Source organism: Chrysemys picta, chromosome 8 (genome assembly GCF_011386835.1).
Source record: "Chrysemys picta bellii isolate R12L10 chromosome 8, ASM1138683v2, whole genome shotgun sequence".
Lineage (NCBI taxonomy): Eukaryota > Metazoa > Chordata > Testudines > Emydidae > Chrysemys > Chrysemys picta.
The window spans coordinates 85,732,569-85,757,476 of record NC_088798.1 but is presented as its reverse complement, the minus strand read 5'-3'; the positions used below and the strand labels follow the sequence as shown (position 1 = coordinate 85,757,476).

At 40.4% G+C, this 24,908-nt stretch overlaps 1 long non-coding RNA gene across 3 annotated transcripts in view; it reads left to right on the top strand.

The window, feature by feature from the left end:
• The window catches only part of LOC112058776 (uncharacterized), a 57,179-nt gene that overhangs the window by 17,289 nt on the left and 14,982 nt on the right, over positions 1–24,908 (top strand). Inside the window, exons 3-4 of one of the 3 annotated variants that reach the window (XR_006174543.2) lie at positions 21,676–21,841; positions 24,553–24,781. This is a non-coding gene — a long non-coding RNA (uncharacterized LOC112058776). Of the gene's footprint in view, positions 1–21,675; positions 24,782–24,908 lie in introns of all 3 variants that reach the window. The other 2 variants (XR_006174544.2, XR_002887944.3) reach the window with 2 other exon arrangements.

The following is a 24,908-nucleotide window of genomic DNA, read 5'->3' as shown; positions in this document are numbered from 1 at the left end:
TGGGGATTGGTCCTGCTTTGCGCAGGGAGTTGAACTAAATGACCTCCTGAGGTCCCTTCCAACCCTGATAGTCTATGATTCTGTGATAAGCACCCCTCTCTAGATGTGTGAACAAACTAAAGGTTGCACATGGGCATTGAGTTTATATGCCCAGTAATTTAGGGTTGCACAAAAATTCATGTGTATTTTTTCTAATCTGGGTTTAATATTTCATAAACCAAAGACTGACCACTGGCGATGATCATTACATTATATTTATGTGCATTGTATTATACAGTATGCTTTACCATGAATTCTCTATCCAGGTCACTCAATCTGTGATAATCCTGGAGTTGAGATGAAACCAATATTTTATCTACCAATTTTATCTTTTTTCAGAACATGAAGAAAAGTCAGAGTAAGGACTATAAAAGAGCAACAAGTCTGCTTCAAGATGGTGATCATAAGATAATCACACTCTAGGGAGTTGAGATACTTGAATTCACTTCTCATTTCCTGAGCTATAACTTCTACAGCAGTAATTATTTTGTGATAATTAGATCCCGACAAGACTTATTCCTTAAATGTTTGCAATATCTAAACATGCCAAATCATAACCCAATTAATATCTTATTCACAGTATATTAACATCTGTCCCAATATTTTCTGGCTCAAGTGCACTAAATTCAATCTTTTGTGATTTATTACTGGCTCAGACAATACAAAAGCCCAATAATTTTGTTTTACAATTCCTACATACAGTTGGAAAAGCTCCCTTATGTGCCCCCTGAAGTTACAATGGATATTGTTTTTCATATCCTGGGCTAAGCTCGTATGTAGTGTTGTGTAACACATAGTAAAAGGGACCTACATAGTGAAGACTGGATCAATGCTAACATTTTCACTATTGTTAGAACACCACCATTATCGAAAGGCAGCAGCTGCACCTGTATTTTGCAAAACAGAAATTATTTAAATGGACATAAATACTGAAGCAAATGAATACCTACAAGATAACATTCTTTAATTGACCTTGGCCACTGGCAGCATTTTCTCCCTGAGTCTAACATCTAACTTCCCATAATGATAGATAATACCTCTCTCTCCTGTAATATAAAGACAGAAGCCCTGACCTCAACTCAGGATGTGGTACCATTAGTCTTCCTCAAAGTACTTCTCCTGGCAAGATCCAGACCTCTGAAGAGCCTTTCAATAAACAACTCTTGTTCAATTGACATATTAGACATAGATATTTAGTGTACAAGCCTCATCAATGTCTCTACAAGCATATTAGGAAGTAAGCTATTGCCAGTGTGATAGTGTACTAACATGCCCAGAGCGTACAACAAGAACTGTGCAAATAATTTTTTTTAAATGGAGATATCCCATCTCCTAGAACTGGAAGGGACCTTGAAAGGTCATCGAGTCCAGCCCCCTGCTTTCACTAGCAGGACCAAGTACTGATTTTGCCCTAGATCCCCAAGTGGCCCCCTCAAGAATTGAACTCACAACCCTGGGTTTAGCAGGCCAATGCTCAAACCACTGAGCTATCCCTCCCCCAAATGATTTTTTATGGTTTACTGGTAATTAAAAAAAAAGTTTGAGTCAAACTGAAAATGATTTTTTTTATTTTGAGCTAATTGAAATGTTGAAAAAATTAATTTAAGATGAAATGAAATGTTTTGTTTCAATGTTAATCACTTTAAATGTTTTTTTTTTCAAATAAAATTAAAGGAAAATTTGAAGGGAGAAGTTAATTCTAACTGAATTTTTGAGGTTATTTTTAACCAAAACAATTTAGCAAAACTGACATGAATTTGTAAAATGTTTCAGTGTCACAGAATCTGAACCTTTCACTGAAAAAGAATTTTGGCCCCAAATTTTGCCCTTTCCTCTTTTACTGACACCTGTTCAATTAAGAACATTGCACTGTCATTGCTCCACATTCCTCTCTCTGCACAGTCCCAGGTGCACTACACACAAATAGAGATGAAATAGAAGAGGATTTAAACAGCATAATCCTGATGGTATCCATGAAAGCATCCATAAAACTGCCAAATACCATTGTTATTATTGAGCACAGCGAATAGACTTATGTTTGTAACGCAAAATATACTATGCAAAAATCTTATATTGCAGCTTATAATACACCAACCAGTGACATTTCTTGAAACCCACACTAAAGACTTCCTGCAGTAGGCCTTTTATTTTAAGGAACTGCTTCAAGTACCCAGAGTGGTTCTTTGCTTTAAAGCAACAGGAGCTTGTTTGAATTTAAGTTACATAACACAGAAACCAGAGCCTGCTGTATGCAGTGGCCTGCTGCTATCTGACCTAGGCCCTGTAGTCCAGAACCCTGCCTTCTAAAACGGAGGAGGACTCTTGGTCTCTGCAGTCAGACCCTATATCATTACATAACATAACAAGTTTGTTTGGCCCTTGATGTTTGTTTGGCCATTCATGTCAATGAGAGCAGGATCAGACCCTTGTTGTCCAGGAAATCAGGAGTTGCCTATGTGCACTGGAGTTTGCATGTGCCCAAGAAAGGTGGACATAAAAAGTCTTTCCATTCATCTTACATTCCTCCTTTCATTACAAACATTCTCGCTTCTGGCCAATGATTATATTCCTTATGGATTCATACTCCATTGGCCACTTTCTGAGTGAGAAGGTAAACCTCCAAAATAAGTGTTTTGGGGAAAGTTAGGTGAGAGGGAGGATTTGCCATTTTATTCCATTCATTCTCCTAGGCAGATAGTCTTGACTGAGTAAAAGATAGGGTCAATATATAGTATAGTCATTGTATATTATACATCATTGTTACTAATGGTTTGAAAGGACAAGTTGAAGAATATGAAACTAACACGATGTACTGACTCTTTAAATCTTCTCATTTGAAGACAGCAATAAAATACTGTCGTTTTCTTTTTTTATAGTAGTAGGTTTTAAATGTATATGATTTAACTATAGCAAGCATAATGGGTAACTTACACTGGTCTACAATTTTTGAGAAGTCATCTGCTTCAGAGATAAAATCTGCTATTTATTATGTATTTTGATGTGCTGAATTCAAATATGACAATTAAAACAACTGATTGGCTACTGTTTCTAAGATATTTAAGTTTTTACATTTTATGTCTATGTATATTGTGTAGATAGCAGAGTTTTAATCATAAATTGTAAACCTAGGTCTTTTCATGTGTTTATGGTTGCTTTACATGATAATATTTCAACTGTCCGGTTTATGCAACACTCTAAAAATCAGCAAAAGGGTTATATACATAACATTTATTATGAAACAAAAGGCAAAAAACTATTATGTACATAGTTTAGTCCTATTCAGTGTCTACTCAGCACTTCTTGGCTTGTCTCTTGTATTCATTAAATGGAGCATCTCTCGTCACTGTCCAGCAATAGTCTGCAAGCATTGATGGGCTCCATTTGCCCTGATAGCGTTTCTCCATTGTTGCAATGTCCTAGTGAAATAGCTCGCCGTGCTCGTCGCTCACTGCTCCGCAGTTCATAGGGAAAAAAATCTAAATGAGAGTGCAAAAAAATGTATCTTTAGTGACATGTTGCAACCAAGGCTTTTGTATGCCTTGAGGAGGTTTTCCACCAACAACCTGTAGTTGTCTGCCTTGTTGTTTCCGAGAAAATTTATTGCCACTAACTGGAAGGCTTTCCATGCCGTCTTTTCCTTGCCACGCAGTGCATGGTCAAATGCATCATCTCGAAGAAGTTCACGAATCTGAGGACCAACAAAGACAACTTCCTTTATCTTAGCTTCACTGAACCTTGGAAATTTTCCACGGCGGTACTTGAAAGCTGCTTGTGTTTTGTCAATGGCCTTGACAAAGTTCTTCATCAGACCCAGCTTGATGTGTAAGGGTGGTAACAAAATCTTCCTTGATTCAACAAGTGGTGGATGCTGAACACTTTTCCTCCCAGGCTCCAATGACTGTCGGAGTGGCCAATCTTTCTTGATGTAGTGGGAAGCTCTTGCATGACTATCCCATTCGCAGAGAAAACAGCAGTATTTTGTGTATCCAGTCTGCAGACCAAGCAAGAGAGCAACAACCTTCAAATCGCCACAAAGCTGCCACTGATGTTGGTCATAGTTTATGCACCTCAAAAGTTGTTTCATGTTGTCATAGGTTTCCTTCATATGGACTGCAAGACCAACTGGAATTGATGGCAAAACATTGCCATTATGCAGTAAAACAGCTTTAAGACTCATCTTCGATGAATCAATGAACAGTCTCCACTCATCTGGATCGTGAATGATGTTGAGGGCTGCCATCACACCATCGATGTTGTTGCAGGCTACAAGATCACCTTCCATGAAGAAGAATGGGACAAGATCCTTTTGACAGTCACGGAACATGGAAACCCTAACATCACCTGCCAGGAGATTCCACTGCTGTAGTCTGGAGCCAAGAGCTCTGCCTTACTCTTGGGTAGTTCCAAATCCCTGACAAGGGCATTCAGTTCACCTTGTGTTATGAGGTGTGGTTCAGAGGAGGAGGATGGGAGAAAATGTGGGTCCTGTGACATTGATGGTTCAGGACCAGAAGTTTCATCCTCTTCCTCGTCTGACTCAAGTGAGAATGATTCTGGTGCATCAAGAACCGGCAGTCCTTCTCCGTGGGGTACTGGGCGTATAGCTGATGGAATGTTTGGATAATGCACAGTCCACTTTTTCTTCTTTGACACACCTTTCCCAACTGGAGACACCATGGCTCTCTCCAAATCATTGGCACTGCAAAAGGCATAGATTTCCTTTTCCTGTTCAACCACTGGCGCAGATTTGTTGCACAAGTGTTGCAGCATATGTGTGGGGCCCTCCTCTTGTCCTGATCTCCAATTTTGCAGACAAAATAAACGTGATAGGCTTTCTTAACCATAGTGGTTATACTGCGCTTTTGTGACGCAAAAGTCACTTCACCACAAACATAGCAGAAGTTATCTGCACTGTTCACACAAGTACGAGGCATCTCTGCTCACTTTGGCTAAACGGAAATGTGTCCCTTTGCAAAATCAAACACTGACAAATAAGAGAGCACGACACTGTATGATTTCTAGAGCTGATATAGGGCAATTTGTTCAACAGAGTGATGTAAGCTTCGTTATGATTGCATCATCCATGACTGCTAGGAATAACATGATGCAATTCATATCATGTATGACGCAATACCACTGTCAGATTGCATCATTCATTGTTTTGCCTAAAAAGCAACTGTCCAAACCCAGTCATAGATTTATTCATAGATCCAGTCAAAGATGTATTTTAGTCATTTCTGGTTTAAATTGAGATCCCTTCCCTTTATAACTCACTTATCCTCCGCCATTCCCAAGTCAAGGGTCGTATATACTGACCCAATAGCATATCTTGAAAACTAGAGCCAATCAACAATTTTAAGCATCATTTTCGTTCTCAGTGACCCAGAATTAGTAAAGTTTGACTACATTTATTTCAGAAGCATTTTGGCTGTAGAGCAGTGTTATCTTTGCAAATCTGTTTGCATTCCAGATGCTTCCTTTTGAAAACAAGCACTGTACTATAAATGGCAGATGATAACTATTCAATTCTTTGTGAAAGAAATGTCCATGTAGTTCAGTTATGTGCACTGAAATAGTGCTGAAGGACTTCACTATTCATAGACCCACAATCTCCTTCCTCAGTCTGAGATCTTCATTTCTGTTCCCTAACATTTTTCTTCCTTAACCCCTTAACTGCAGGCTGACTTATGCATTTTTCCCCCATCTGCCTCGGCTAACTTGAAATAAGACATTTTCATCATGATGAAGTAATTACATACTGTACCTGCATAAAAAGCTACATAGATCTGTATATTTAATGTAGTATTTTGCTTCAGTGGAAACTCTGGGTGGTCAACACGTTTGAAAATCAGGCCAGTTCTTTAGGCACTTATTTGTGTACTGGGGTGCCTCACTTTAAACTCTCAAATTTGAAAATGTAGATCTTAACCTCACTTGTATTTAGCTATCTGTCTGTAAAATGGGCACAGTCCTCCCCATTGGCAAAGTAGTTTGAAATCTACATCTCAAAAGCAGTATGTTATAATGTTCCTTTTCCATCCAACTGAATGTTATCATAGTCTTTCTGCATGAATTCTAGTTGGCTTATTGACTCTCCAAAGCACTGTAAGTTGTATTGCACACTGAAAATGTTCTCAGATGCTAGATCACATCCAATCTGTACACATCGTGTAAAAATTGGAAGCATTATGCATAAAACACCTTTAATTAAGCATCATCAGATTCTTGTTTGTGATCTTTAATAATTCAGCACGAGGTCAAGAAGGGTTAACTGAACTTCCTCCCATCCCTACTATTGTCTATGTTCTGGTGGTGTGAACTTCACTGTAACAGTTATGAATGAAATATGCATACAGATCTCCTTGCTAGTAGCTCCATACTGCTTCTCCTTTATTTATCATTCCCACTCTCAGACAAAAAGAAGGCAATTGGAGATTTTTAAAATCAGGCATAATCCTTAGGTCAGAGAAGAGTCAATATAGTTGTGAGAAAAAAGTTACCCGAGCAGCCTTCTGATTTTAATAAGAACCCTAAAACACATTTATAGAAGAAAAATGCAAACTCAAAATAGCCAAAGATTTCAGACAAGTGAGCACAGTTGGCCACCTTAAAGTGGCAGCTAAAAATCCATGACATACCCATGTTGAAGGAGGATAGAATGAAACTAGAAAGAACTATTGTCTCAAAGAGGTTAGTAAATCATTTTAAAGATTCTGGCAAAAAATCCCATATCAGTTAACATATTTTTTCCTGGTTCCTGAGACTCTAAAGAAGAATGTCCACACTGCAGCTAAAGTGGGGAGGATGTTGTCCAGGCTTGCCGGAGGAAGGCAGTAGTGCTTTATGGTGTGTGTGGGGGAGAGTGGGGGGGGAACTAGATCACACTGCTGCAAAAAGGTAGGTGTTGGTCAGCTTTGCAGCACTGACCCACCCGCCTGGGAATGTAAGGGCAGAAGGCTTTAAAGGTGCAAGCCCTGGCATTTGAACCTGCTGTGGGCATTGCGCTAGTCGCTCCTATTTAGAGGGGTTGGGAAGGAATATTTCCCTCACCACCAAACAGGGCCGGCTCTGGCTTTTTTGCCGCCCTAGGCAAAAAAGCCACCCGCCGCCCTCCCCCTCCCCCCCCCCCCGCCAGCGCGGCAGGGGAGGGCGCTGAGCAATCCCCGACCGGCCAGAGCGCCGGAGGGAGGGCGGCGAGCCCGCCGCGGCTCTGCTCTCCCCGGCGGCCAGAGCACCAGGAGCAGGGCAGGGAGCCCACTGCGGCTCTCCACTCTCCCCGGCGGCCAGAGTGCCGGGAGCAGGGCGGAGAGCCCCCGGCGGCCGGAGCGCCGCAGGGAGGGCGGCGAGCCCAGTCGCGGCCCCGCTCTAGGGCAGGAGCGCCCCACCGCGCCGCCCCCCTCCAGGCGCCGCCCCAAGCACATGCTTGGTGGGCTGGTGCCTGGAGCCAGCCCTGCCACCATATTGGCTTTGGTGGAGTGGGGTTTTTTCGTCTTCCCCAAAGCAGGTGTCAGGGAAGACCTATTATAGTGGGCACAAAAGATGGTAGGATATATATCGCAACTTGTTTTGCAAGTGTGGGGCAGATGTTCAGTGCAGGTATTCCATAGGGAAGGCATCTAGTGATCAGATAAATGGCCTGGTAAAGGACTTAAAAAGGAGATACTGGTTAAAGGAACAGAACGGTGTGGGGTTTGGGGCTCCTATGCTTGGAACGGCAGGGAGCCAACCCCCTTTTCTTATAGCCCACCTTACCCCTCCTAGGAGATGGGGTGGATGGTAAGGTCCCAGCAATGGATTTGCTGGAGGGACTTCAATGGAAAAAGAAGGGTAGCTGGTAAAAGCCCCCTGGGTAATTACGGAATAAACATGGGTTACCTGCGCTGTACACTTTTATCTGCCAGGTAGTCCCAGACATCTAATAATAAAGTTGCAGCCTGATTAAATCCATATCAAGTGTCTCCTGTCCTTTTGGTGTAGCTGGACAACATTGCTGATGAGAAACCTCTTAAATTTGAATATGTACATGTTCAATATTCCACAGTGTAAACTCCCCAGGGTGTTTATAAACATACCACAGGAACTGGGGGAAATTGTAATTCCTGTGGTATGTTTATAAACACCCTGGGGAGTAACCAATCAGATATTCGGGGTATACCATCAGATCTCCACAACCCTAAGTTCAGAGGGATTCCTCCTGAGCCAGCATGGAAGTTCTTTCATCATCAATTGCATCATTTAGGGCAGTAAACTCAATCCCTTTCAAGACCTATGTGTGGCCATGGCACTACTTGGTCTATCTTCCTACCTAGTGGGTAGAGCCTCTGATCTCCTGGTGGTAGCCAGGCAAAGGCTCCAATATCAGTAACTATGGAGGAGATGTTGTGCCACACAGAGTTCCACCTGCTTCTGATGGGCAGCACTGCCTGGATTTATAATTCCCTCAGTATTATGTGTGGAGGCCCTGACTCCTCCTATGCATGACACACTCCTCTGGCCCAGGACCCTGTCCCTAATATTTTCCATACACTGAAGCTAGGGGCAACCATAAACTGTCTTGAGCAAAACCTGCAGCAAAACCTGCAGCAGGAGGAATTCTCTTCTGTCCAGATCCAGGACTTGAACGGAGTTTTTACACTGCTGTAATAGTGTAAAAGGGCCTATTCCATAGGAGAGAATCACTCCCACCATCTTCACCTTTTGTTAGGATCTTTCCCCCATTCCAATTCATAGTGGGTTGTTCTGGGTAGAACATTCTCCTTTTGTCTCCTGAACTCTCTCTCATTCATATATATATATAGAGAGAGAGTGGACTTTGGAGATCTATCTCCGAAGTCCACCTCTTTTTTCCCCATTCTTCTGGACCCCATTATTATTTCCAGTATATGTTTTAGAGGCACATCTGAACTTTTTTCCTTCCAGACCTTACTCAGGAAGTCATTCTATATAGAAAGCTTGTAATTCCCCATTACAGGGAGATTAAAAAGTTGTCTGTTCACGTATAGCCTTCTGTCACACCTAGTGCTGAACATTAGGTTTTTTTTTCAGATAAGTTACATCACTGCAGGAAGAGTCCCATGAGATAGCTCTGCAGTAAAGACATCATGCAGGGAGAGTGGCAAAGTTGGGGGTTTAAAGTGCTTTAGTGAAGTTTAAGAAAACTGAACACATGTGGTGAATAATAATCTGTGTTACGCGTTTCAAGCTATGTATAGAAATCAACACCATTGAAATGCAGACCCCTCTGAGGCAGATGTTTAACAGTGCACAGCAGCACTACACAATAGTTTAGGACAGGAGATAAAGATGAATACTGTATCCAACTGAAAGTACAGGAGGAATTTAAAGAAGCAGAAAGTAAGAACGTCAACTGGAATTAAGCCTAGACATCAGCACTAATACCTTTACTCTTGAAAAAAGAAAAAAAGAAAAAAAAATCACAGCATATACTGGCCAATTTGCTAGTGCAATTTACTTAGAGGCTTGCATAATTATTACAATCGCACAAGTAAATTAGGGGATTCATTACCCTGCATCTCATGTTGTCAATTACACCAGTGCAAAATGAGTGCAAAGTGGGTGTAAAACACTACTGGCTCTGAATGGTAGTATTTTACACCCACTAGAGAATCAGACCCTAGTCTCCAGACAGTTTGAAACTCATGCTACAAATAGTTCCCCCCAAAACACAGTGCCTTTTAACACAATGCTGGGACACTGGTTCAGTACTGACCGAAAGAACAGATTCTGATCACTTAATAGGTAAGGTGATCAGTGTCTGTTGTATTCACCATATCTATTAAACATTACATAAATATTTTATTGTAAAAGAAATAGGCAAAACAAACTCAATTTATTGCAGTTGACATTATAAGGATAAACCTTGTACAATATAATTATAATCATAGCAGGCAACTGAGCTTTAAAATTATTTCAGAAATGGACAAAAATAGAGGGTTCAGACTGATGTTTTCATATATCTTTTACAACCAGAGTAGAGCATTTTCAAAGATTATTCGGTTTCACATCACTAAAGTTATACCTAAAATAATGATATTATTTATCAGGTAGGTCACTTTTTTTTGCTAGAGGAATTTATAATTCTTGTGGATCCTCATAGCTAAAAAATGAACTGTGTAAGAGGGAAAAACTCTTATGTCTTCTTGAAGTATCCATGGCAAAGCACAAAACGGCATGGGAAATATGGGGATGGAAACAAACATAAGTCTGCTGACTTTTTGGGTATTGGTAAGTTGTGTCAAAGGTTGTGTATTGGAAGTCTCAGAGAAGTTTAAAACGAGTCTTATGCTGACCTATTCCCAGAGCATGACTGAAATCATCCTCAAAGGAGATCACGAAAAGTGGATAGCAAAGGGGATGGGAACAAATGGATAGCCCCTGAAATAAATTGTGATGTGGAAAAAACATTGTTGTTGTTGTGTGGCACTGTTGTAGATTAAAAGGGGTTAACCTAACTCTAAGTTGCCCAGGGCCTGCTAGGTTACAGAAAGTCATAGTAAAATTTTCTGAGACTGGTTAGAACCAGCCAAAGGAAGAATGTAGTAAACAAGTGAGAGAAGTTTCCAGAGAACTGTAGAAAAGCATGTGAACAGTGTGGTTGCCAAGACAACGCAGCAGAGTATAAAAATACAGACTGAGGAGAAGTGTCAGACTTTGTGAGACAGATAGGAAGGAGAAGCTTCGGACTTTGCTGACTCTGTAAGATTGCTGAAACTCTGTCAAGCCACCATCAGGATCCATTGATACAGACTCCAAGGACTCATACTGGTGCCTGGTCAGCTCTGTTGTGGGACTTTGCTACTAGTTGCTTGCTTGCGTATTCAATAAACTTTGCTTAATCAGAGAGTAGAAGGCTCTTGGCTGATTACTGGTGTTCCCCATTTCACTCACAAAATTCAGTCAACAGCACCACAAATTACCATCTTCTCTACTATAGCTATTCCAGTGACAGTAATGTAGCGCACACGCACACACACACTCTCTTCAATATAAATCCACTATCTACCATATGCTTCCCCAAATCAAAGACCCCAAACCTTTGTCTTCTCAGATGTGTGAGCACCAGAGATCTTAATTAAAAGGAAAGAAGAAGTTAGAAAATGAAGAAGTGAGATCACCACAATATATTAAATGTCTAAGTTGATCCTAAAACAAATAATCAGAAAAATGTCCAAATTCTCAGATGGTATAAATTGGCATAGCTCTATTGGCTACACTAATGGATTTGATCCAGAATAGGTGTAAAAATTAGAGATTGACCCGTTTTGGTTTTGTGGCCCATACAAAGCAATGAATTGCCTCAACCTTTCTTGAGCAGATAGAAATTAAATCAATAAGTAGTAGACCAACAAATGTGATTCAAGCCAAAATGTAGAGTGAAAAGTGTGAATTAACTTCAGCCTAATAGGAGAAAAGGGAAATAGAAGAACAAATGTTAGTTCTTTATTCACTGACAATACAACTTTGGGCTGCAGAACTTACAACTCACCATAGACAGCCCACATTTGTAATGTGTATAGGGCCCATCTGTGCACAGTTGAGGATTCCATCTCCCACTTGTAAACCTGCAGCCGATACAGGAGTTTCACTCCTGAACACATAGAAAAGGATAAACATGAAAACCATAGTAAAATAACATTTCTGTAGGGGCCAGTAATGGACTAAATAAACTATCCTAGCCAGGGACCTAGATACAGAGAAAGCATGTATCACAGCAGCAGCACGATTTAAGAAAAAGCTAGTACATTTTTCCTCAACCAGAGTCACCCACATGCCATTGTTAAAGCATGTTATGGATTGGAAGCACATTAAATAGAATGAACTGATCCAAATGAAAAATATTGTCACCACTCCCACTCACCCAGGTAAAAATATTGCAGGCATTTGAAAAACTGTCAGATACAATTCAGCACAACCTAAATGAAAAATAAAAGGGCGGGTGAGTGAGAATCTTTCACTGACTAACTGGCAGGCTCTCAAGACAGCATTTTTCTATCTCTGTGGCTCTCCCAACAAAGTGAAAGATATCCATATATGGTTTGCTTTAAAGAAGGATGTTGTTAGAAATCTCATTTTCTTCCCCTTGCTATGAATTGTTTCAGAGTTAGCTGAGGCATGGGCTCTGGGGATCAAATCTTTAATGTTGGACCCCCTGCCAGTTAGTTCAGGGCATTTGAGATTATAAAAGGGGGCTTCAGATGTGGTGGCAGGTCACTGCATTATGACCATGCAGCTGAAGAATCATCCATTCTTCCAATGCATTCATGGCTGGTGAAGATTATTCTGCTGTCACCACAATCAAGTCTTTGCAGCCTCCAACATCTCCTGCCTCCTCCTACAGCAAGAGGTGACTTCTTATGCCTCTTCCGTGAATTATTAGCAACAATGATAGATTAAAGTAAAAATGCCAAGATGGCGTCTCTTTCTTTCCCCGCTCACTGACTTTGTACACAGATTCTAGGTTATACAAAATGGTTCAGACAGATTAAGAGAACAGGAATCATGAATTAATGAAAAGGCAACTTTTCATTCTTTTGCATGTCACAGTCATGACATTAGTATTCTTATAGATGGTATCTATACAGCAAAAGGATATATTGTGCTTCAACAACTGAACAGCCCTATTCAACACAGAGAATTTTGCCAGTCACAGATGATGACCCAGTATGAAGTCTGCATAAATTGCCTTGGTACAATCTGATCATAATTAGCTGATCAGAAAGATAGAGCATTCTCCTGAAAAGCAGACTTCTCCACATTTTCACAAGTTGACACAGACACAAAGCGAGCTCCCATTCCTCATTGATATTCTCTGACCATCAGACAGACTCATTCAGACTGTCTGGGCAAGTGACCCCTTTAGTGAAGTGAGTCACAGTTTGGGGAGTAGAATATGATTTGGTGATTTTTTTTTGTATTGTGTGTAGAAATTCCAGAAGAATATACGGAATTAGGGAAAACATCTGTGGGAGAATTTATGCAGATGCTCATACTGGAACCTCAAAGATTTGCCCTCTGTGCTCCCTTGTGGTCTCCGGAATCTTTATTTCTTCAGACCTCCACTCCTCTTCACCCATTTCTTGAGCACTTTTTATTTCTTCTGAGAATCTGTATCTGATTTTTTTCTGTGCCCTTCCCTGTGGCTGTAGAACATATATTTAATTTGTCCAGAACTTGATGAGCACTGATTCCCTCTATTCATAGCATCTTTAGCTTCTTCGGTTCATTTTAACATCACCATCAGACTTGGCCTCTTTATTTGTTTATTTCATTTCAGATAGGGAGAACTGAGTGGGCTGTTTACTTTGCTTGCTTGAATAACTGATTTTCTCAGCTATGTAAACAGCACCAAGACTGCTGCTCATCAGTAGACAGACATTTTGCTCAGGCGCACCCATAAGAATGACAGAGCAGCAATACCTTCCATTCTCTTTTCCTTGCTGTATCTCTTGATGGGTATAGATTTGCTATTCTTTCTTCCTTTCTGTTTCTAAGCTATGCGGTTAGGAGCACTTCAGTTATTCAATATTATTTCTATTACACATAGGTGAAACCTTATATTTCTGTACCTTTTTTCAGATTATGGCAAAAGAGAAAAAAAAAAGGAAAAAGGAAAATACAATTTCCTACCAGAGAAAGTGACAGCTCTGTATGACTCAACCCATTGTGAGTTAATTTTCACTGAATTAATTTCCTTGCAGGCACTGTTTGACAATGGATAGGAGAATGGTGCCATAGAAAAGAAAGGACAGGAAAATCTGGATTAGAGTAATAGAAATTACAAATGGAAAAGACTAATTTAATTCATTCCCCTGCTAATTCAGGGAAAATGCAATGCTCCAAAAGGATCAGTGCCCAGCTCACAACTCATGCAGGGTTTGCAACAAAAGCTCACAAATGAAGTTCAGATCTGGTTAAAACAGCAGCTGAGGAATCCTAAAGAGAAGGAAGGTCTCTAGGGAAATGTCAGATCGCTGGGAACCAAAGGTTCTGTGTTACCTGGAGAGTTTGGGGAACTGTCTGATTGATAGAAAGATGAGGCACAAAGGTTCTATAGCAGTGGAGGGCAGTAGAAATTCGGTTCAGATGAATAAGGAGAAAGGCTCAAGGAGAAAAGGGGCGAGAAGATGTTCATGTGCTTATCTCTGACACCTAAAGTCTTGTTTCCCTCTTTCCAATCAACCAGGGCACCACAGAGAGCCCAGAAAAGAGTGTGTCTGGCTGAGCTTAGTGTGAAAGGAATCAGTTATACTGTTCCAGTCTCTCAGCATTATCCATGTCAAGAAAATTGCCCAGTGGATGAGTGCATTCCAGTTTCCAAACCAAAGATGCAAAGTTTCCCTACTCCACAAGGCAGTTAGATCTGCTTCCCTACTAACATATTGTGAATGTTTTCCTGCCTTACCACCATATGCAGCTGAAAATACTATATTGGGTAATACCATAATGCTTCTATTTTTATTATTATCATTAATAAGAATGCTGATCTATACAGTATCATAAAGGTGCATGGGCATTGTAAACAAAACAGGTATCATCTCTGTTACTAATAGCATTCAGTCTTGAGTTAGCTTAAGCTTAGTTAGGGTATATTTCACAATAATGGGAGAAGGGTCTATAAGTCTATAATATCTAGGGGAGATATGCTTTCTGCTTTGTTAAACTCTTCCCGAAAGAAGCAGATTATTAGTTTGCTACTAATATCTCTAGGGTGGACCAATACCATATTTTGGTTTAGTTTCTCCTGTTACATGGGAATCTTCAGACTCCCGATCAGTGATTTCCTTACACCTGTTTCTTGGATTTTTTTATGTTCAGAGTGTCAGATTCCTTCTGAACTAGCAGAAGAGGAATTAAAGCCAACATCACCTACCTGATTACCCTCTAATGATTGCCAGCATATTAATTGAATTTTTCATTAATAGGACCCCAGTCTAGATATTGAGAGTGCTATTTGAGCTAATGATCTGGGTTTGAAGCACAGTTGCCAACTTTCATGCAGTAAATAAGCACTCTGGCTTTTACAATAAGCCAAAAATCAAGCTAATCCCATTTCAAAATGGGGCCCAAACAACCCAATTCCTAAGAACCCCAACACTATGTGCCTAGATCCCCCCCGTGAGCAGTCTGGGACTGTGGTGGGCCCGCTTTGCACCCCCGACTCTCCCCCCTTGCCCCTGTTTTCTGGGAGCCGAACAAAAAAAAAAAAAGCAGCAACAAATTACAAACTACAAGCCAAACAAGCAACTCAAGCCAAAAACAAGCCCAATTTCTGCATTTTTTTTTCCACAGGTTTGGCATGTCTGGTTTGAAGAGATCATGATGTGCAAGGTGGCGAGGATGTGAGATAAAGCTCAATACAAGAAGTATTTCTGTGACTTTTACAGCTTTTTTTTATCCTCCCCTCATTAAAAACCCTCTTTCGTGAACCCAATTAAAAGTACATCATCTGGTTCACCGGAGAGGTTCCTGTGCCTGGTTATTGCTTCTTGGGGGAAATGGATATTTTTGCTTGTGGCACATCTAGGGCTAGATTCTGCACTGCTTCCCCCACCACCCTGGATTCCTTTGCTTTGGGACCAGAGCAGGGCCACAGCACAGTGCGGAGCATTCTGCCTCAGTATAATGGCTGGTGAAAACTGTACACCTCCTGAGCTCCTAGAGCAGCAGCAGGTAAAATTGTGTCAGCCTGAAGAAAGAATGAGAATGTAGTTTTCAGATTGACAGCCCTGGAAACCTCAAGTCCTCTAGTCATGCATGGAGCAGGTACAATATGGTCAATTGGCTTTCCCGCACTGTCCCAAAATAGGTCTTAACCCTGTTGTAAGGGACACATGTAGTTCAATCCATATTTACAGTTCTTCACCAGACTGCTGAGACTGACAAGGTGGCCACTGTCCATTGGGAAAGACTAAGTGACAGATACTTAGATAGTGTAAATCAGTACAGCTATGTTAGTATAAATGGAGTTGCACCAATTTATTATCAGTGGAATATCTGACCCTAATTCTGTATTTGTTTGTGAGGCTTGCTACTCTTGGTTCTGGCCAATAACATGAGGCTTCCCTCAGGAAACAAGTGTCAAGTGAAATCTGTCTCTTCTAGTGTGCCAGGCTGATCCGTGGTGTTGTTCAGTGGAATCATGCCAGCAAAGTTTAGTAGCACATGGTCTTAGAATTCCTCCTTACTGCTGGCCTCAACACCGTGCTGAGGAGTTGGGGAATAGAGTTGTTGGAGCAGCTTCAATCAAAACTGCACATAAAGACAAATGACAGAAAGAAAGCCTACCACAGCATCAAAGCTGGCAAAGTTTTACTGCAGGAATTAAATAAATAAATCAAACAACGCTAATGGGCGAGTGACTGAAAGACAATAGCTTATCAGCTGTTGGTTGTATCAAAAAGTTCCAATTTCACATTCTGACACCTCACATTACTGATGAGAAAACTATAAGCTGGTGCATTGATCAGAAGAAAGCAAAACGTAAAAGATTCCCCCTCTCTCCCTTCCCCCAACTTGTTGTTAGGAAAGATAACATCAGAACAGTGGGAACTTGCATTAAAATAGAGATAGAATGACATCTACTGGCTGTCCTAAATTAGCTTTTGGGGCAGCTGGAAATGTTCTTTATCTTTAAAATAAAAATGTTACACCAACCAGCCCCTCATCATCAATGGGAATTGTTTGTGAACCGTAAGGGAAAAACAGAATTTATAGGTTTCTTTAAAAAGAGAGAAGGCAGATCAATCTTTAATTGATTAACCACGTAACCAGAAGTACTCACATAAATATCTTAAACTTGTCTGGATCTTTATTTATTTATGCTTGTGAATAGGTAACCACTCTCTTAACTGCTGTTAGAAATAACAAAACAGCCTGATGTGAGTCTGCATAGCACATTTTGCTAGAATAAATCACTGAAGGAAAGAGATTTTATTCCTCACAAAAGAAGTGGAGTTAAGAGGCTTACTTTGACTTCAAAATATTTGCTGCATTGCTTGCAAAAGCAATCCTTAATGTTTTCCCTGAATGAATTTAGTGCATTAACATTAATTTGCTTTACGTAAAAGACCTACTGACGTCTCCAACTTCAAATGAGTTTGGTTTGAGACTCCAGAATATAGAATATTTGTATTCTTTTGTGTATTTAAAGCTAAATGCCCATAGCCTCTGAAATCTACCAATGAATCAACAGGAGGAAATGCAGTAGACAGCTAACCATAGGGGATTTGATTAGTTAAAATCCTACCTTTATGTTATAGCAAAGTTGTCATTATACAATAAAATAATGAGTGAAATGACCCAAACCATGTTTAACCTACTGTATGCAATCTAATTAAATAGATAACAAACATTTAAAACATTTAAGAATGAATTCTATCTTATAAAACATCTTTCATTCAAAAACGCTTAATATATTTACACATACATTACACCCACGACTAAAATACAGCCACCACTTGAGTGAAACACCCAGGAACACTCTGCAAGAATATGTGACAGAAAATGAAGAATAGATCACCTTGAATTGTGTCATCGGTCCTGAACTCAGTCAGACAGAAGAGCACCACCTACTGAATTTTAAGTAGATTGCCTTGAAAAACAACAGCATCAGGGTTATTTAAACAAAAACTGGAGATAAAACAATATTTTTAGAAATCTAACTGTGATGTTATTCATTCTCAAACAGTATATGGAAAAAAGTGTAGGACATGATGTGCCACTTTGTTTTTATAGTAAGAAACTTCTGATTTACATCTTTCAAAAGTTTACATAATCCTGGATTAGCTGACTGTGATCTTACTTTAATCACCATAAGTAATTATTGAATAATCTGTTTAAACTCAACATAAACCTGATTTCACTGCTGACTTCTTAGTTTGCGTCCATCAGGTTCTATAGTATCTTTTGCCTGGTCTACACTACACAGTTAGGCCCTGGCTCTCAGCTCACCACTTCACCATCCCTCTTCAGTTGATAAGGACGTGCTGACAGAAGGAAAATAATGTGGACATCAGCCAGTGCAGTAATTACTGCGATGGCTGTAAGTCAACCTGACATAGGTCGACTTACGTCTGTAGTGTAGATATGTCCTTGGTCTGAGAAACAGAAGTATTATAATGGTTGTAAGCATGTGGGACTCACTGCTGCGGCACCTCCTGCTGGCTGTCTCTGGGAATTAGCTCATCCAGCGTCCAGAGCACCCTCTGCAGGCCGATGTCCCGCTGCCAGTTGGCCCCCATGTCCCTCCCGGACCTGGTGCCCTGTTATCTGGGGTGCTACCCCCTGGCTGTACATCCCTCAGTCTCAGGGTCTCCCCCTCCCCAGGGAACCCCCACCCTCTATCCCCACCTCAGTCATAGGCTGCTGCCAGTCACCAACTAGCCCCCACACCCTGGGGCAGACTGCAGTATCAGCCGCTCATCATAGGCAAGGATGGGACTGGACCTGCTGCCTCTCTCTGCAACCCAGTGCCTCCATGAGGCCTTGGACAAGGCCCTGCAGGCTCCTCTGGCCTTTCCCCAGCCCTGATTCACTTTAGGAACCCTAAGCTTCCCAGCAACCAGGCCCCACTCTCTCTGAAGGCAGAGAGAGACTCTGCCTGGGATCTAGCCTAGCAGCCCATTTATAGGGCCAGCTGTGGGTACTTCCCCAATCAGCCCAGGTTTCCCCTACCCCTCACCAAGGGCTGTTTTAAGCCCTTCAGGACCAGAGCGGGTGACCACCTCGCTACAATGGTCAATGAAGGTTTCATACGATCTATTAGTATGACAAAGCAGAAAATGTTCTGTAGCTTGTTGCTATGTTTAGCTATGTATTCATTTACCACTTAGTTCTCAACTACTAACTGTTCATAAAGCCTACTCTTTTGAGGTTGGATGATTAGCTGTTTCTGAAGTTCTGTCTGAAAATGGTCAGACAGTCTGGGGTTTCTCACTAAGAAGGCTTTACCTTCAACTCAACACCATTTGTCTGTCTGTAATGCAATAACTTTTGAATGCAGTATTTCAGCAAGTGTCCTAGGCATTAATGGCCAGAACCCTATTGTGACATTCTACTCCATATTCTTTATGAAAATATGCTTGTGGTAGGAATATGACATATCTAAGATATGCTTTATTCAAGATAACTCTTGTAAGGTTTCATTGGAAAAATTATAATTTATTGAATATGATTATCCTATTTGTATGCATGTATCATTTCTATATCTGAAATTAGGAATATTGACTATGTATCTATATTTAAACTATGGTACTTTGGGTGACTGCTAACACTTCAGGTAAAACAAGGAAAAAGCCCAACAGTGCTGATGGCCCATCATCAAGAGACAATGGACTGTAAAAGAGCTTGAATTCTGTACTTTTCCACGAGAAGCTGGGGGGAGAGGGGGTCGGGAGTGAGGTAGTCTTGGTTATCATTCTCACCTGCTACCCACCCCAAGATGACTGCTGGAAATAACTAAGACTGAACTGGAGGAAAGAACTGGACCCAGGCTGGAAGAGCATCTGGCCTGTGAAGAAGATTATTAGAACCACATTTAGGATGAGAACTTATATCTAACCAGTTTTTTTAATGTATTAAGCTTAGTTTGCAAGCTCTGTTTTATTTTCTTAGTGATCTGTCTTGTTCTGTCTGCTACCACCTTAACTACCTAAAATACACCTGTTATACATTTATTTCTGATTTACAATATAATCCAGTTTATGTGATTTCTAACTGGAGGGGGAGGGAGGGAGAAGTTGTGCATACCCTCCTCCACATTGAGGGAAGAGGCAAATTTCATATAATTTTGGGTTTGTACTCCAAGGGAGGGGAGTGGACATCTGGGTGCTGTAACAAGCCCCTTAAGCTGAGCCTTCTCAGAGCAGATCTCTGTCTCTCTGTGCAGCTGGGGGTGGGGAGCCTAGCCCAACAAGACCAAGTAAAAGGGGGCCCAGGCTGGCAGAATAGTCTGTCTCAGTTGTGTCCCAGCACACCAGGTGACATCCCAGGGGGTTCAACCCATCACACCTATGTATTTGGTAAATTGAAAAAAAACAAAGGGGGGAGTGTGGTGGGTTCCCCCCAGGGTGCCACCTGCAGCTGAGGTACCACTGAGCTCCCCAACCCATCAGCCTAGGCTCCCTCTCACACTGCATTGGACAGTATTGCTGTGACAAGCTGCAGAGCCCTCCAGCCTGCACTTTCACTGGGATACATACAGGCAGAGACACACCCAGCTGCAGTTACAAGCAGGCTCTGACCAGCCCCTGCATGGGAAGGCTACTGCCAGCTCCTCAGGCACGCACCCCCTTTAGAGTATAAACCCAGAATTAGACCGTCTTGTGCTGCACAGGGAACTGTACAGTGTAAGCCAGGGATCGGCAACCTTTGATTGCCAATCCCTGGTGTAAGCTCATAAAATTCACTCCCTCTCTCAATGTGGTTTAGATAAAGCAAAAACAACGTTATTAACTAGAAAAGATAGATTTGAAGCAATTATAAGTGATAGCAAACAGATCAAAGCAGATTACCTAGCAAATAAACAAAAACTGCAAACTAAGCTTAATATACTAAATAGATTGGATATGAATAGCAGATTCACACCCTAAGAGATGATACAAGCAGATTGCAGATTCTTAAGGGGCAAGCTGCACTTGCTTTACAGCTTGGAATCCCCAGGTGTTTCATTCACGGGCTAAAAATCACTTTAGCATGGGTCCATCATTTCCTCAATTTCAGTCTTTGTTCCTCAGGTGTTTCCATGAGTCTTCTTGGATGGGGAGTGAAGGACACCAGATTATGTCACTCCCTGCCTTATATAGCATTTGAATATGGCAGGAACCATTTGTTCCCAAAGCTTGGTTCCCAAACCAGTCTGTGGAAAAATACTGGCATCCCAAGATGGAGTCTAGAGACACATGGTCTCATCACATGTCTTTGTAGAGTCATAGCAGCCATTACTTGTCTGTAGTGTTCTCGGGAAGGCTCCCCAAATGAAAGATAAGCTTTTCCTGAGACCTATTTTTTTCCTAATGGCCCACTGCCCTTATCTAGACTGAAAGTATCCAGATTATTTACCTAAAAATTCCCCTAAAAAGAGACGCAGCCTGAAAATACCACAGCTTCCTATAGGTGAAATTGTGGTATTTCACAGTGATTCAATAGTGTACGCAATGTGGAGCCGCTCCGCATCAGGGAAACACAATTCTCTCTTAGCAACCCACTGCTCTGCAGCCTACTACTTCACCAGTTCACTTGAGCTGCTCTGTGGGCCAGTGCAAAAGAGGGGCTGGGCAAAGAAGGGGACAAGTCTTATTGTGCCCCTGAGGCAAGTATTAGCTCTGATCCCATCAGAGCTAATACTTGCCTCAGGGGCACAATAAGGGTGCAATCCATGTGCTTCTGAAAGTGCTGGGACTGCAAATGTAAGCTGCTCTTATACATGCTATGCAAAGCAAGAAGAAAAGGCTCCTTACACATTTCTTTTATTCCCACATCTGCATAATGGCTAGTTATACTTTGGCCCAAAGCAATTTTTTCTCTTCATTGACAGAACAACAAAACAATGTCATAGAGGTATTTAGTTTTTACCTCTTTAATAGTTGTGTGAAACACTGTCTGTTTTTCCCTGAACAGCCCATCAACATGGACTCAGTGACTGATCAGTGCACTTCTCCCTCTGCATCTCAGGCAATAGGGGGGAAATGGAACAAGAAGACAACAGTGTGACAGCCTTCTGTTCCACTGACTAGGGATGTGTGCAAAAAGAGCAGCTGGAATCCCCCAGTCACCCAGCAACCAGGTGAAGAGCCCTCCTTACTACCAGGACTTAGTAAGGGACAAATCGTGAGGTCTACAAATGACCGACTAAATACCCCAGCATTTCTTGGGGTGATGTTTGATTCTACAACAGAATCACTACACTCTTGATTTTAAGGATTCGTGGTTCCCTATGAATACAGCCCCATATGTGGCCTTAATCAAGTATACAGTTCATAAAAATCTCAAGGTTCAAACTGTCTGTATCTGTATCTGACTGCCTACATCACAATTAGTAATTCATGCTAACTGTAAGGGATATCACTTTTTATATGTTTTTTTAATTGTGGATATAAAATGGTTTGATTCATCTAATACAGTTTAGAGCATGGTGACATAATTTACACACTATTTGAATTCATTTTTTAAAAAGTAAATTCAGAATAAATGCGTAAAATTTACAGTTACAGTTTCAGAGTATATACTTCTATTGTTGCCATGGCAACTCATTAGGCACAACTGTCAGGTTTATTGAAATATAACCTTCTGCTTAAACTATCCCATAAAATCATGCCCTAAGGTAGCCTGGCTAGTATTTTTTCTCTCATATAATTGTTTCCTATATTCCCATAAAACTGATGAGTGTTAGGATAACTGAAATCGTAGTAATTGATTTTACAATAAACTTGTCATGAGAAGTTTAATCTAATTTAGGGCAGCAAGGTTTAAATGTTTTGTCTATTTAATAATCTTTTGGCTGGCATAATGAGGTTATGTAAAATAATACCATAGATTATATGACCTGCATAACTGTGCAATAAACATGCTAGGTGTCACATCCAGGAAACTTTGCTGACCTGGGTTCAAATCTCACTTCAAGCAACAAATAAGAGTGATTTTGCCGGGCTCATCTTATGCCTTATTTCTCAAGAAAAAAACCAAAAACATTTCTTAGGTGACAGCTGCCATCTTGGCTGACACACGAGGGACCTAGCGACCTTAAGAGCAGAAAGCATGAGCTTCCCAAGCTAAAGGGCAAAAGCTTTGTACATTATCCTCTGTATACTGGCACACAGCAGGACCTGTCACACACACTCACCAGTGGCTTTTATTAAGGCATTCCCTCTGGCTAAGTCTAGACAATCCATTTTAACCTTCTCTGGCCAAGATTTTCAAAGTCCTGATCCTGCAATTGACTCTATGCATGCAGAGTCCACAGAGAGCTCCATTGACCGTATTTGTTGGCCAGACCCTTAGATCTCAGTAACAATTACAAATCAAGGACAGATGGAATAAAATTGGTTAATCTATTTTTATATTCTGAACACATCAGAATGTCTGAGGGACATAGCATTAAAAGAATGGTTTGTTTTTTCTTTGTTTGCTCTTACTCAGAAATGACAGACCAGATGTTGATGATTTAAAACAAAACAAAACAAAACACTTCTACATGAGGTGAGGCATGATGAATTCCAGGATTAGAGGACTTTGTTTGACACATGTAGAAATTGCATTCACCATCTTACCTACCATGATCCACATAAACTTGATAACCCAAAGGACCAGCAAAAATCAGTTGTCTTGTAGACATGGAATCTTTAACTAGGAGGTTAAACAAAATTGTAATGGAAACATTGGGATACCATAAAGTGGTCATTTAAGACAAGAAGTTGGCTGTTGGCAGTAATTCTTAGTGCAGGATTTGCTGGAAGTTTTTCACTGTATCATTATAATCAAGTGAATAAAATCCAGTCAAATTTCTTGCTCTCACATCATTTCCCATTCGATGTTACATCAAGCCATATTACTATGTTCTCACAAATCAATGCCAGAATAATTTATAGCAATTTAGGATGCAAGATAACTTCCTGCGGTTTGCCCAAATGGCGTCACACCATCATTGAAATATCTCATTTCAATTTCAAGTATACAATATGTGCATTTCCAAGCATGACTAATGGTGTTGACCACTGAGCAGTTTTGGGAATTTTTAGTCAGTTTCTGAAGATCTCTTTCTGGAGAACACAATGGAACTTTTTTGCAAAATTCCTCAGATCTCTCAGTGCATCTGAACACTTTTCAAAATCTTCACTGCATTTCCCTAATGGCACTTCATAAAACCCTGTGATTCTTTTTGAAGCTGATTGGTGTTCTCTACTTCAATGACCCTTTTCATAATTTATTCCATAATTAGCATATATATCAAATCTCACAGCATACTTGAGGGATTCAAGGTTTCTCAGACTCAATGAATGCTTAATATTGGCTCTCTCATAGGTAAAAATCAAGACACCTGTGAGATGCTTTTTTGCTTACAGCAAAATTTGCAACCTATTTATTTCTCCATTGAGCCTTATCAGTTGGGAAAGATGTATGATATATTTTTCCATCCCTTTTAATTTAAGAATTGCTATGAGCATTATAATCTTATATTGAAATAAAAACTGCTTACACAAAGAAAATACCCTCTACAGCAACTGTGGTTGACAACCCACATAACAGTCAAGGGGAGATGAATAGTAAAGCTCATAAGCACTGAGATATAAATAATGAAATTATTGTCATCATGGTCTGATATTGATTATTATATCATACTGTGTAACTTTAAATGCGACACAAAATACTTCAAATAGTACTTCACCTCTCAATGTTTATCTCAATTGCTAGAAGAAAATTACTTTTTCTTGACCTTCTACTATGGGCAAACCTTTCACGTATCATTCATTGATCTGGTGCATTTATAACATTATACAGGATAGGTGATGTATCCATGAAGACAGAAATCCTAAATGAATTATAACTGAAGAAACCTTTCTTCAATAAAAAAGGATTAACTATAATGCATTCCTATTCTTTGTTCAAAAAATATGAATGGAAACCGGACATCTAAAGGAGAAAATCTGCAATAGCATGTGGATTTCAGTTAATATATTTTTTTTAAATGCAAAAAATTCTGTTCGCAATATAAAACTTACCGTTCACAGTAAGTATATAGTATTTGTAAAATTCTATATTTTATATTGCCAGTGTCAATAAAATAGAAATAAAAATTAGAAAAATTGCTTATACTGTATACACCTGCCTCTCTAAAAACTTTTAAGCTGTCTGAT